The sequence below is a fragment of the Eurosta solidaginis genome, chromosome 2 (genome assembly GCF_040869045.1).
Source record: "Eurosta solidaginis isolate ZX-2024a chromosome 2, ASM4086904v1, whole genome shotgun sequence".
Taxonomy (NCBI): Eukaryota; Metazoa; Arthropoda; class Insecta; order Diptera; family Tephritidae; genus Eurosta; species Eurosta solidaginis.
This window is the reverse complement of record NC_090320.1, coordinates 101,472,317-101,484,682: the sequence shown is the minus strand read 5'-3', so window position 1 is coordinate 101,484,682 and position 12,366 is coordinate 101,472,317. Positions and strand designations below refer to the sequence as shown.

At 43.0% G+C, this 12,366-nt stretch overlaps 1 protein-coding gene across 5 annotated transcripts in view; it reads right to left on the bottom strand.

Annotated features, from left to right (window-relative positions):
- Positions 1-12,366, bottom strand: part of vari (MAGUK p55 subfamily member vari) — a 767,475-nt gene that overhangs the window by 458,034 nt on the left and 297,075 nt on the right. The gene's annotated exons all lie outside the window — the stretch shown is intronic.

The window sequence follows — 12,366 nt, the reverse complement described above, 5'->3', positions numbered from 1 at the left end:
TAATTTCGCATTTTTCTATGTTACTCATCAACCATTTTCTTCGGCATCAGCCATGCGATTGAGATGTAATTTTAATGCATTGTCTGGTTAAAAAAAAATGTCACTATGAAATGTGGGGGGAATAATAGCACGGTTACATTGGAACCATGTAATCATTTGGTGTTTCGTGATCTTGAGCATGTTCCATGACGGAATGGCCCTTTCGCTGGTGGTTTCGCCGGCTTTCCGAGTGTATTTCTGCCATGAAAAGTTTCTTGAAAAATTAAAAAATAGCACGACGCTGTAAAACTGTTAACTCCATTCACAAAAAATTTCTCAGCGCAATTGCTTGACAACTTAAGATGTATTGAGATTGTTATGAAGTTAGCAGCTTGTCATAATTTTGTCGGATTTAGTGATTCTGGACACTAAACACATAATTATCTTGCCGAAATCGTGGGTTTAGTTGAACTATGGATTCTTACCACAAAGTGGACGATATTGGTTTTTGCTCAATGAGGACATTTCTTTATGGTACCTCTTTGAATCGATTTACCAGTCCGCGTTTTGACGTGGAACGATGAATGTGTAATCGGTTTATGTTTTGGATGTTCATAGGTTTACGAAAGCGCACGATAACTTGGTGTCGATACTTTTCATAAACCCTATGATCAACGGTATTCGAATGACGATGCGTATTGCAGGATTTTATTTTATTGTTGGCCTCGGGTATTTGGCCGAGTGCGTAGGTGTTCTGTGATCCTCGCTCTGGGTGAGCGAGTGAACTTGGGTTGATTTGCTGGGAATTAAGAAAGATAATGGGCTGAAAGCCTTTAGGTTCTGTGGCAGATCGGTTCTCTCTTCTGCGGTAGGCTTTTATGATGTCCTCGTTATGGGATAACGAGTGAATGGGTTGGTTTCTGGTGTCCTCGCTCGGGGCGAGCGAGTGAACTTGGGGATTTTCTGGTTTCCTCGCTCTGGGTGAGCGAATGAATCGTGGGGTTTTCTGTTCAGGGGGCCCCCGGTTAATATTGTTAAAAAAAACATAGAAAAAAAATGCTTTTTGTTTGCGAGCTTTTGGTAAGCTCTCCCGCGTTTTCGTGCATCTCGCTCCCTTTCCCCATTGCCCACCAGTAGTCAGGTGTAGGATTCCCTACGGTAGACTCGACACGAGACCGGGGGTAGAGAGCAAAAAAAGAAGATGTAGGATCGCCTTCCGGTAGACTCGCACCATCACGAGACCGGGGGGTTGATTATAATTAGGGCCTCGGGAGAGACACAAGCTTAGGGATAGCGGGGCATCACGGCGCATGGTTGAACGCGTCTTTATGTCACGCGCTCCCTTTCCGCATTGCCATCGCATAGTACGTTTTAGGATTCCCCTCCGGTAGACTCGCTCCATCACGAGACCGGGGGGTTGATTATAATATATGGATCGGGAGAAACGCAGGCTTAGGGATAGAGAGACACGAAGACGCGCGTTCCTTAATATGCTTTCCATGCTATCACCAACCGTGGGCCTCTGATTTTAGGTAGTCGGGGGAAATAGAATTTTGGTTTTTGGGGTTTTGTAAGGCGGAATTTGGCCCCTTACATTTAATCCTCCTTGTCGTTGGACGGAAGGAGTACCAATTTCGTAATTGGTCTTGTTATTTGTCCCTTGGTTGTATGAACGTCAACAACACGCACACGGTTATCAGAACCTGAGTGTGTGTTGACGATTCTCCCCATTCTCCACTCGTTGGGTTGGAGGTTGTCCTCTTTGATAACAACTAGGTCTCCGGGCTTTAGATTAGATTGTGGATGTTTCCGCTTGTATCGTTTCTGGATCTCGGTGAGATATTTGGTTTTGCATCGCTTGCAGAAAGTGTGATGGAGGGCTTTGAGTTTCTGCCACCGATTGATCATCGAGGCAGGGTTCTCACTAGCATCCGGCTCTGGCGGAGCCAGTAAATGGCTGCCAGTGAGGAAATGACCTGGGGTAAGTGGCTCTAGGTCCGTTGGGTCATTGGATGCCGGGCTGAGCGGCCGCGAGTTCAAGCATGCCTCGATGCGGCAAAGAGGGTATGGAATTCCTCGAAGGTGAATTTGTGTGGTGAGGCTATCTTTTTGAAATGGCTTTTGAAGCTTTTCACTCCAGCTTCCCACAGCCCTCCCATATGGGGAGCGCCCGCAGGGATGAAATGCCACGTGAGTGACTGGTGGCTGTACTTTGAGACAGCGTTCTCTCGCGCTTGTGAGATGAAGGTCTTGAATTCTGATCGTAAGGATCGTGACGCTCCGACAAAGTTCGTACCATTGTCGGAGTACATATTTTTCGGGCATCCGCGCCTAGATATGAAACGGGCAAATGCCGCTAGAAATGATGGTGTGCTGAGTTCAGTAGTGGCCTCCAGATGAATTACTCGTGTGGAAAAACACACGAACAGGCAAACATAGCCTTTGGATAGTCGACACCCTCTGCCGCGGTAACTTTTAATGTCGAAGGGTCCGGCGAAGTCGACTCCAGTATTCGTGAATGTACGGCTGAATGTCGTGCGTTCGCGAGGGAGAATACCCATAAGTTGGGTCTGAGCACGCTTTCGGTGTATAGTCCAAACTTTGCAATTGTGAATTGTTGCCCTAATCATGGCTTTGATGTTAGGTATCCAATATTGGGTGCGTATCAGACGTACCATGAGTTGGTTTTCCCCATGCAGATTTTTTTGATGAAACATTAGGACTGTCAAACGGGATAACCGGCAGTTGTATAGGAGGATTGGGTGGCGTTCATTAAAACTAAGTCCTTTGAGGCCCCGAGTCGCCCTTCTACCCGAATGATGCCATGTTGGTCTAGGTAGGGATTAATTGAGAGTATTGCACTTTACCCTGCAATTGGTTTTCCGGCCTTTAGATCATTATATTCGGAACTATAATGTTGTTTCTGATAGATTTTAATTAAAAGCCGTGTAGTGGCCTTGACTTCGTCAGGGGAGATTAGGTGCGACATGACATGGGATGAATTTTTTGTTTCGGGGTGAGTTCTTCGGTAGAACCTCATAACGTATGAGAGCACCCGTAAAGCCCTAGGTAGGTCTGAAAAGCGTTGGAGAACATCGGTAGTATTTACTGTTGTTGTTGCGCAGGTCTTCGCCCTCTTTTCCTCTACGGAGGTGATGTAGTCACTTTCTTGTGCTGGCCATTGGGAAGTGTCTTCTTGCAGCCAAGAAGGTCCCTGCCACCACAACGAACTGTTGACCAACTCAGATGCAGGTAATCCTCTGCTACCTAAATCTGCTGGGTTTGATTCTGAATTTACGTGCAACCAGTCCTTATTTCAGACCATGTCGATGATCTTGGTGATCCGATGTGCGACCAAAGTGGACCAGGAACACGGCGGTTTCCTTATCCATTCGAGGACGATCGTTGAATCCGTCCACAGGTGAACTCTCACTGGTTCCAATTTAAGGTTCCTGAAAATTGATTCGGCGATTTCCGCTAACAGCACGGCTCCGCAAAGTTCCAATCGTGGAAGAGACAGGGTTTTCACCGGGTCTACTCGGGTTTTTGCTAGCAGCAGGTTTGTCCAGATGTCGTAATCCGTTTTCACGCGCATGTAAACGGCTGCTGCGTAAGCCTTCTCGGATGCGTCAAAAATCCATGGATCTCGATGTCGGTTCCTGGAGAAAAGTTGACCCATCTAGGTATCCTTATTTTATCGATCTCATGGTATTGGTTGGTGAATTTTTTCCATTTTTCCAGCGTACTGGTCGATACTGGGTCGTCCCAAGCGGTGCCTTCTAACCAAATACTCTGCATGAGTATTTTTTCCACAATGACCATTGGCGCAAGCCAGCCTAAAGGGTCGAAAAGTTTGGCTATAGCGGATAGTACTGCTCGTTTGGTGATGTTTTCGCCATTTTCTAGGGTTCCTGCTTTGAAATAAAATACATCTGAGTGAGCGTTCCATCGTATTCCCAGGGCTTTTACCGAACTAGCTTCTTCGAACGCTAAGAAATCCTCGCTGAGCAAATCCGTTTTGGGGATGCCCTTTAAAATTTCCTTACAATTGGAAGTCCACTTGCGTAATGGGAAGCCAGCTGAGTGTAAGGCTTCGCGAGTCTCGTTTCTTGCTTTTATGGTTGACGCTATTGTGTGCCCTCCAGATAAAACATCATCTACGTACATACTCTCTCTTAGTATGCTAGCCACTGTAGGGTGTGAATTTGCTACGTCGTCAGCCAGTTGTAGGAGCGTTCTTATCGCGAGATATGGAGCGCAATTCACTCCGAAGGTAACCGTCTTTAATTCGTAAAGACTAATAGGGTCATTCGGGGAAGTTCGATGCACAATACGTTGAAATTTGGTGTGATTTTCGTTTTTCGTTTCGTTTCCATTTTCGATGTCTCTATTGAATACGAAGCGGTATAGTCTCCATCGTAAGATAATGATGGGTAGATCGGCTTGTAGAACTGGGCCTGGTAGGAGAATATCGTTTAAACTATTACCGTTGGCCGTAGGGCTCGAGGCATTAAATACTACCCGTATCTTTGTAGTGGTACTTTCTGCCTTAATAACGGCGTGGTGGGGCAGGAAGTAATGATCCGAATCCGAATGGGATATTCTTTTTTAATTTTCTCATATGTCCGAGTGTATCATATTCTGACAACACTCGAACATATTCTTTACCTAAATCTGGGTTTCTTATTAGCCGCCCCTCATTACGGAAGAATTGAGAGCATGCGCGTTTCAGGGACGGTCCTAAATTAATATTATAAGGGTAATCCTGCCTAAATGGTAATGATACGGTGTATCTTCCATCTTCATTTCGTTTCGTTGTTTCCTTAAATAATTGTTCGCAGTACCTTTCCTCTTCATTTAATATTTTATTTTTGGGTAGATTTTCTACCTCCCAGAAAGCTTTTAATTGATTGTCTAACGCAACTTCGTTGTAGAAAGACATGATGCTCTTCGTTGGATTCGGTGATTCGATACGACCGCTTAGTATCCAACCGAACACTGTCTCTTGGGCTAAGAGTGTTTAGCACATTCTTTTTTATACCGTTCATTATAATTTGGGGATATATGTCTCCGCCAAGTATGAGGTCTACGTCTTCGTTGACGTAGAACCTCTTGTCTGCCAAAACCAAGTCTGGGAATGCCTGCATAGTCATTGCGTTGATATGGCAGGATGGAAGATTCCCAGTGAGCTTAGCTAGGGCGATAACGGGTGTAGTCAGGCTGAAGGAGGCATCCACTGGTGAACGTAATTCGATGTTGGATGCCTCTTTCACCTGCGCTGACACCGCATTTGTGATGCCTGAAACCTGGGCATGTATTTTCCTCTCTGGCAATTTGATTCTACGTTGTAGTATCTCAGTAATAAACGAACATTCAGACCCTGAATCAATTAGTGCCCGCGCGGAGAAGTCGGTACCATTATGGTGGATGTGTACGCGAGCAGTTCCTAATAGCACGCCTGTGCTGGAATTGGCATGGCAGGATTTGACATTCTGATTCGCAGAGGAAGGTGGTTGTCCCGATTCCTGTCTTTTCCTTGCCTGTGCCGAAGTTGTCGGGGTATTATCCGCATCTTTGAAAGGATTGCGCACCGCCGGTTGCTGAAGTGTGTCCGCATGCAGGAGCGTGTGGTGACGAGAGTGGCATTTGGAACAGTTGTACAAACTGGTGGACCTCGTCACTGTGTGTCCTGGGGATAAACAATACAGGTAGCCATTTGTGGATTTGACGAAGTTAATCCTTTCTACCGGGTTTAAATCGCGAAAACGTGAACAGTTGCGTAATCTGTGCTCCGTAGATTTGCACATTTTACACATTGATTTTGTTGTTTGTTTGGTTACTTTTGTTTGAAAAGCACCAAGTCTTTTTGTAGGGGTTTCTGTCGACTGGCGCGACGTGTTTGACTTTTGCACTTTAGAAGTGGCATTCCCTGTAAAACCAGACACGGTTTCAAATGTCTGAAAACGATTTGACAAGAATTTGTCCATATCCTCCCACTATGTCCGTTTTGTGGTCAATGCTCTGCTCCCATAGAGCCAACGTATTCTCAGGTAATTTTGTCGAACATAAATAAGTAATAATCGCATCCCAACTTGAAACGTCAATCTGATGTGTTTTTAAGGATGCTAAACAATTATTTATGTCACGCTGTAAGGTTTTGATTGAGCTGCCGCACTCGCTATCTATATTTTTAGATTAAACAAAATTTGTAGTTGTGAGTTTACGAGAATCCGTTTATTCTCGTATCTCTCACATAGGTTTTTCCAGGCTGTTTCGAAGCCTTCATTTGTCAAAGGACATTTCTTGACAATGTCCTTTGCCTCACCTTGAGTTTTTTGGTTAAGGTGGAAGAACTTTTCTACTGGGCTTAAGCGACTGTTCTTTTTAAAGATGGCCGTGAACAGGTCACGAAAAGTTCGCCAAGATAGGTAGTCGCCCTTGAATACCTCAGTATCGCAAGCTGGCAGGCGGATACTGTGTTCACGCGCACGCTCGCTCTCCTTCAGGTCGAACCTGACTATCTCTTTCCTGCTTCAATTTGGCTTGAAGTTCAGCCATGTTCGACATGCATCGCAAGAATACGGCATATGCCGCTTTATGCTTGATCTTGACCGCTGCAATTTTCTTTGCGTCGAGCGTGTTAGAGCCAAGCAACTCCTCTAGGGCGTTCTCTGCTTTTTCTCACTTAGCCTGCAACACTTTTTGCTGTATTGCCAGAGTGTGTACAGTGTGCAGAGCCGCATTGATATCATTAAAATCGGCCTCGAATTCGATTATTCGATCAGCCAATCTAATGTAAAAATCCATGTTCATGGTTGAAAGATGGAGAGCAAATTAACCAAGGGATATAAAACTTTGAAAACCTGAGCGAATCACCCAACCAACAACTATTAAAATTACGCAAAATTTTAGATATTGCTTAGAATTTGTTTAATTTTCTGACTTTGCAGATTATTTTTGTGCAGAAAAGCAGGGAGAAGGGGAGAGCAACAACAATGTCTTTTGCGGAGATACAAAGGGGGCCACTCGCCACTTCTACGTTCAATTTTATTATAAAACAGTGCGCACGCTTATTCTTGTAAAAAACGCGACGAAAAGTGTAAAAATTTAATAAAAATCTTGTGCAAAAAGGAACTGTGTAACACAAATTTATTAGATTAGTTCCAATTCTAGTGACACAAAGGAAAACTGAAAAATTGCTGCTTGAATGGCGTGAACAAAATTTTTTATATGGAAGTGAGGTTATGTGTACCTCTTCCTTGTGCTGTGTCCGGAGAGTTTTACCGCTGGTGGGGGGACAGACCAGATAGTCGCAAGGAATTAAAACGTTAATGTTACGCGTTTGGACTTCTTTCTCTTTTCGTCACTAATCTTTTTACCCTTTTCGCACTTAATAACAAATCACTACGCGTGTGGCACTGAGAACATTTATTTTTTACTCGGTTTTATTTATTTTTTATAACCAAAAAAATTGTGGCAAGAAATATTGCACTTACTTTGTGGCGATTTGCTGTTCTGGTGATGATGTGGCAAGTTGGCTTGCGATGTTGAAATTGCTTTAGCGGGCTATCCTTTACTCAGTGTTTTACCAAGATGTTGTTAGCCAGTTGTAGTGTATCACCAAGCGTGCTTATCAGCTTCTGTTTAATTTATGAGTATCACCAAAAGAATTTTGCCACCAAAGTGTATCACCCAGCGTGTATATAATGATTTTGTATGGATGTGGACTGTATAGGTACTGTATTTCAAATTCCTGGTGAAGATGGACCAAATGTTTGGCCGGGGTGCGTCTGCTCCTGAGTCGGTGGGCGCACCGAGGTCGATCTTAGTGGGAATATGGCGTGTTGAATAAAGAAATAGACAAATAGGCGAGAATTTCTCGTTATAATAATATGTTTTATTGAATAGAAGTAAAATATTTTGGTGACAATATTACCTGACTGTATTGTAGAAACACAGCAGAGATCGCTGCCGGCAGATGCGTATGGTACGGCTGTTGAAATCCAAGAGAGCGGTTGTATAGCAAGCTACAACAGTTGACCCGCAAAATCCTGCGTTTTGGAGGGGAAAGGCACCCACACATCAACCCCGACATGCATATGCATGAGTGCTGACAAAAAGCACACATACACGTGCATGTACATGCATGCACATGCATGAGGGTGATGGTGTGGGTGGTTATAAATTAAGTCGAGTATCGAGTATCGATTTGCAGAGTTGCATTGGGGGGATCGCAATCAGGTGCGGAAAAGTTAGGCATCCTGCCTAAACAGAAACCTTTACAGGAAATTGTCACCGTTTATATTGGAAAGGCATATCCGTTGGAACCATAGGTATGCGGGATATGAACGATATCTCTCCGGGCGCAGGACCCGTGAGGATCATTGCCTCGAGGACATTGTTATGCATTCGATTTATTTGTAATCTTGTTCCATTGCATAGAGTTGGTGGCTTGAGGTTACGCAGCAAAATAATTGGAATATCGTTTTTTAACTTCAAATTATGGGGCGGTATGCCAGAGGGATTAAGCGAATTTAAAAATTCAATTGGATAGTGTACGGCATCTTCATTATTAAGCACAGTGTCATTTGATATATACTCTTTAACTTCGCCAGGAACTCTATCTAGAATTATGTTATCTATTTCGTCTACAGTCTTATTCCTTGGTGAAATGATAGCCCGTTCACATAGCCAAGTATATGGATTGCTGGATAGCCCTTCAATATTTGGGTAAACTTCTGATATTAATTCGCTCACGTTATGTACCACATTCGCAAGCTTTGAATCTACTTAAAGTAGCCATTCTCAGTGAAAATTTTACCATCTCCAATATCTAATAAATCCTGGGGAAATGTAATCATAGTTCCGTTAAGATGTGCTCTCATGTTTGTTCGCAGACACAATTTTTCCAGGTGAATCCATAATAACAATGATTTGAAGGACGATTTAACAATATCAGCTCGAGTTCCTTTCGCCACTACTGGCAAAGTCTGACGAAAATCCCCTGCAAAAAGGATTGTTATCCCACCAAAGGGTTTGTCGTTTGATCTTAGGTATTTTCATGTACGATCTACTGCTTTAATATGTGCTCTGTTAGTCATTGTACACTCATCCCACACTATAAGAATTGCCTCTTGTATTATTTTAGCCAGTGACCCGTTCTTTCGAATGGAACAAACCTTTTCTTCTTGTAGAGACACGTTTAAGGGTAATTTCAAAGTGGAGTGGGCTGTTCGCTGCAATTCCCGATGATGCTACAGCCAGCGCCACGTGACCTTTACATCTGGCATATGCGATAAGAAGATTAAGGAAAAAGTTTTTTCTACAACCACCAGGAGCATCTAAGAAAAATGCTTCACCCCTTTTGTTTTCAATGCTGTCAACGACTTTTCGATATATTAGCTTGAAGGTAGTCATTTAAGTAATTTAAGTCACATGGGCGCCTCAGGATTGTTTCAAAAGAGAATTCCGGTCATTGAATATCACGAGGAAGGCAACCAAAAACTGGATAAATCGTTTTCGCAAAGGCCTATATATTGGCGGCCACCGTGGTGTGATGGTAGCGTGCTGCGCCTACCACACCGTATGCCCTGGGTTCAAGCCCCGGGCAAAGCAACATCAAAATTTTAGAAATAAGGTTTTTCAATTAGAAGACAATTTTTCTAAGCGGTGTCGCCCCTCGGCAGTGTCTGGCAAGCGCTCCGGGTGTATTTCTGCCATGAAAAGCTCTCAGTGAAAACTCATCTGCCTTGCAGATGCCGTTCGGAGTCGGCATAAAACATGTAGGTCCCGTCCGGCCAATTTGTAGGGAAAATCATGAGGAGCACGACGCAAATTGGAAGAGAAGCTCGGCCTTAGATCTCTTCGGAGGTTATCGCGCCTTACATTTATTTTATTTATTTAAAGGCCTATTACTTTGTCCTCGATGTCAATCAAACCTTAAAAGAAATGTTAACTACTTATTCAATCATTATCATAATAGTAGTCAAAATTTTTTTTAAACCTTGATTTATTAAATCTTCAGAAATTTGTAGATAGGGATCGTTACGCCTTCGCGTTCATTGAAAAGAAAGTCTTTTCAGAAGTCATCCTTGAACGTGTTCCATAATAACTCAGTATTTGACGGCTGACAAAAAACTATTAAGGCTGGGTGCGAGTTGACTTAAATTTTAGGTACCTAAAAGTTCCTTCCAGCACTGGAACTGTGCGAGTTGCGTTGAGAATCTAAATTGTTTATTTCTGCTAAGAAAATAATAACGATACGGAAAATTTGGTATTTTTGATGCGTTTTCACGCTTAAAAAGAACAGAGGTCAATTAGGGTCCGCGGTAAGTACCTATCCATGATAGCAGCTCAAGAAAATGCAGTGGTTCCATTTTATAAGTCTTTTTTTCGGACATAGTGGAGCATCTGCACAATGACCTTTTCCACAATCTCGAATTCAATACTGTGATGTTGGTATGCCTCCAATAAATTCTTTAGGCCAATTAGAGCACTGGCTGCCAAATATGTTCAGATTGCGGTCCATATTTGATAAGGATCCAATTCTTGTGTCGCCAACATCAGCTTCAACAAAATTGAGCTCACCATCCAATAAATTCTTTAGGCCAATTAGAGCACTGGCTGCCAAATATGTTCAGATTGCGGTCCATATTTGATAAGGATCCAATTCTTGTGTCGCCAACATCAGCTTCAACAAAATTGAGCTCACCATCACGTACAATCGATCGGACCTTAATCGCAGCAGGGATCATCGCTCTATGATATATGATTTACTTAAATTGAATGGACAAGAGTCATTTATTTGCATATACAATATTGAAAATTCAATATTTTTGAGCTCACCATCACGTACAATCGATCGGACCTTAATCGCAGCAGGGATCATCGCTCTATGATATATGATTTACTTAAATTGAATGGACAAGAGTCATTTATTTGCATATACAATATTGAAAATTCAATATTTTTGTTTTTGAAATCTGACATTTGAATTTGGGTTGAAAAGTATGCTCATAAAAATTTTAAATTTTTATTCTGCACTGCCCTACCGACAGTTTCCAGTATATATATCCGTTGGAATCATAGGTATGCGGGGCATGAACGATATCTCTTTGGCGGCAGGACCCGTGATGATCATTGTCTCGAGGATATTGTTATGCATTCGTTTTATTTGTAATCTCGTTCCATTGCATAGAGTTGATGGCTTGAGGTTACGCAGCAAAATAATTCTCCATCAAACTTTGCCCAGATGACTGCTTCTGATTTTGGTGGTATTTGCTGACTCTCTTCCACCAGCACTCGTACGATGGGCTTTTGTATGCTGGTTTACTCAAAGGTGAGGCAGTTTCCTGAGTCAGTGCATGGGATACCGTTTCAGCAAATGTTGGCTTTGGGTCCGCATATGCAGCTCGTTTCGTTTCGACATCCCGTATTCCATCTATAAAGCTCTGAATTTTAACCCTCTCGGTGTATTCCACGGGTGCGTCCGCGTTTGCTAGATGAGCCAATCTTTCAACCTCCGAGGCAAACTCCTGCAAAGTCTCGTTAGCTTTTTGGTACGGGTTTTGCAATTCTATTTGGTAGATCTGTTTCCTCTGTTCGCTTCCGTGCCGTCGTTCTATAGCGGCCATCAATGCTTCATAACTGTTACGTCCGTACTCTGTGATGGTCTTTAATATCTCTGCAGCTGGTCCTTTTTTAAATCCACGAACAATACAGCAACTTTATCTTCGACATTCCAGTTGTTCGCTGCTGACGTCTTCTCAAATTGGAGCTTAAATACCTGGAAAGGAACAGAACCATCAAACGTTGGAGATTCAATTGTAACTCCTGAATCCGATCTTTCAAAAAAAAAACATCCATCTCGGCCTCCATTTTATTTTGTCTTTCACTAAAAACCACCAGCTGCGATGAAAATTGTGTTTCCTGTGCCTCCATCTGCGAGGATATGCGATTCTCCTGTGCTTTCAAATGCTCAGCCAACTGAGATGTCATATATGTCTTCTGTTCTTCCAGTTGTGATGCCATATATGTCTTCTGTTCTTCCAGTTGAGTTCCCATCTTGGATGTTATCTGTCTCGACATTTCTGAAATACGTGTTTCATGTGCTTCAATCTTCGATGTTACTGTCGACGTTTGTTCAGATATTGTAACTGCCTGCGATGTTTCGTTTTTCTCTTCAATTTTTGTTGTTGTCTCGTCGGCATCAAGATGAAAGACATACTCTTCCACGTTAATTCCTTCTGCCTCCATTTCCTCTCGTAGTCTTGCCTGAAGTTCGAGTTTATTGCCGGTTGTATTCAATCCACGGCTCTCCAACTCCTTCTTCAATTGCTGGATCTTCAATTCACTCCACTTTGCCTTGTCCTTGTTGTACTCGAAATC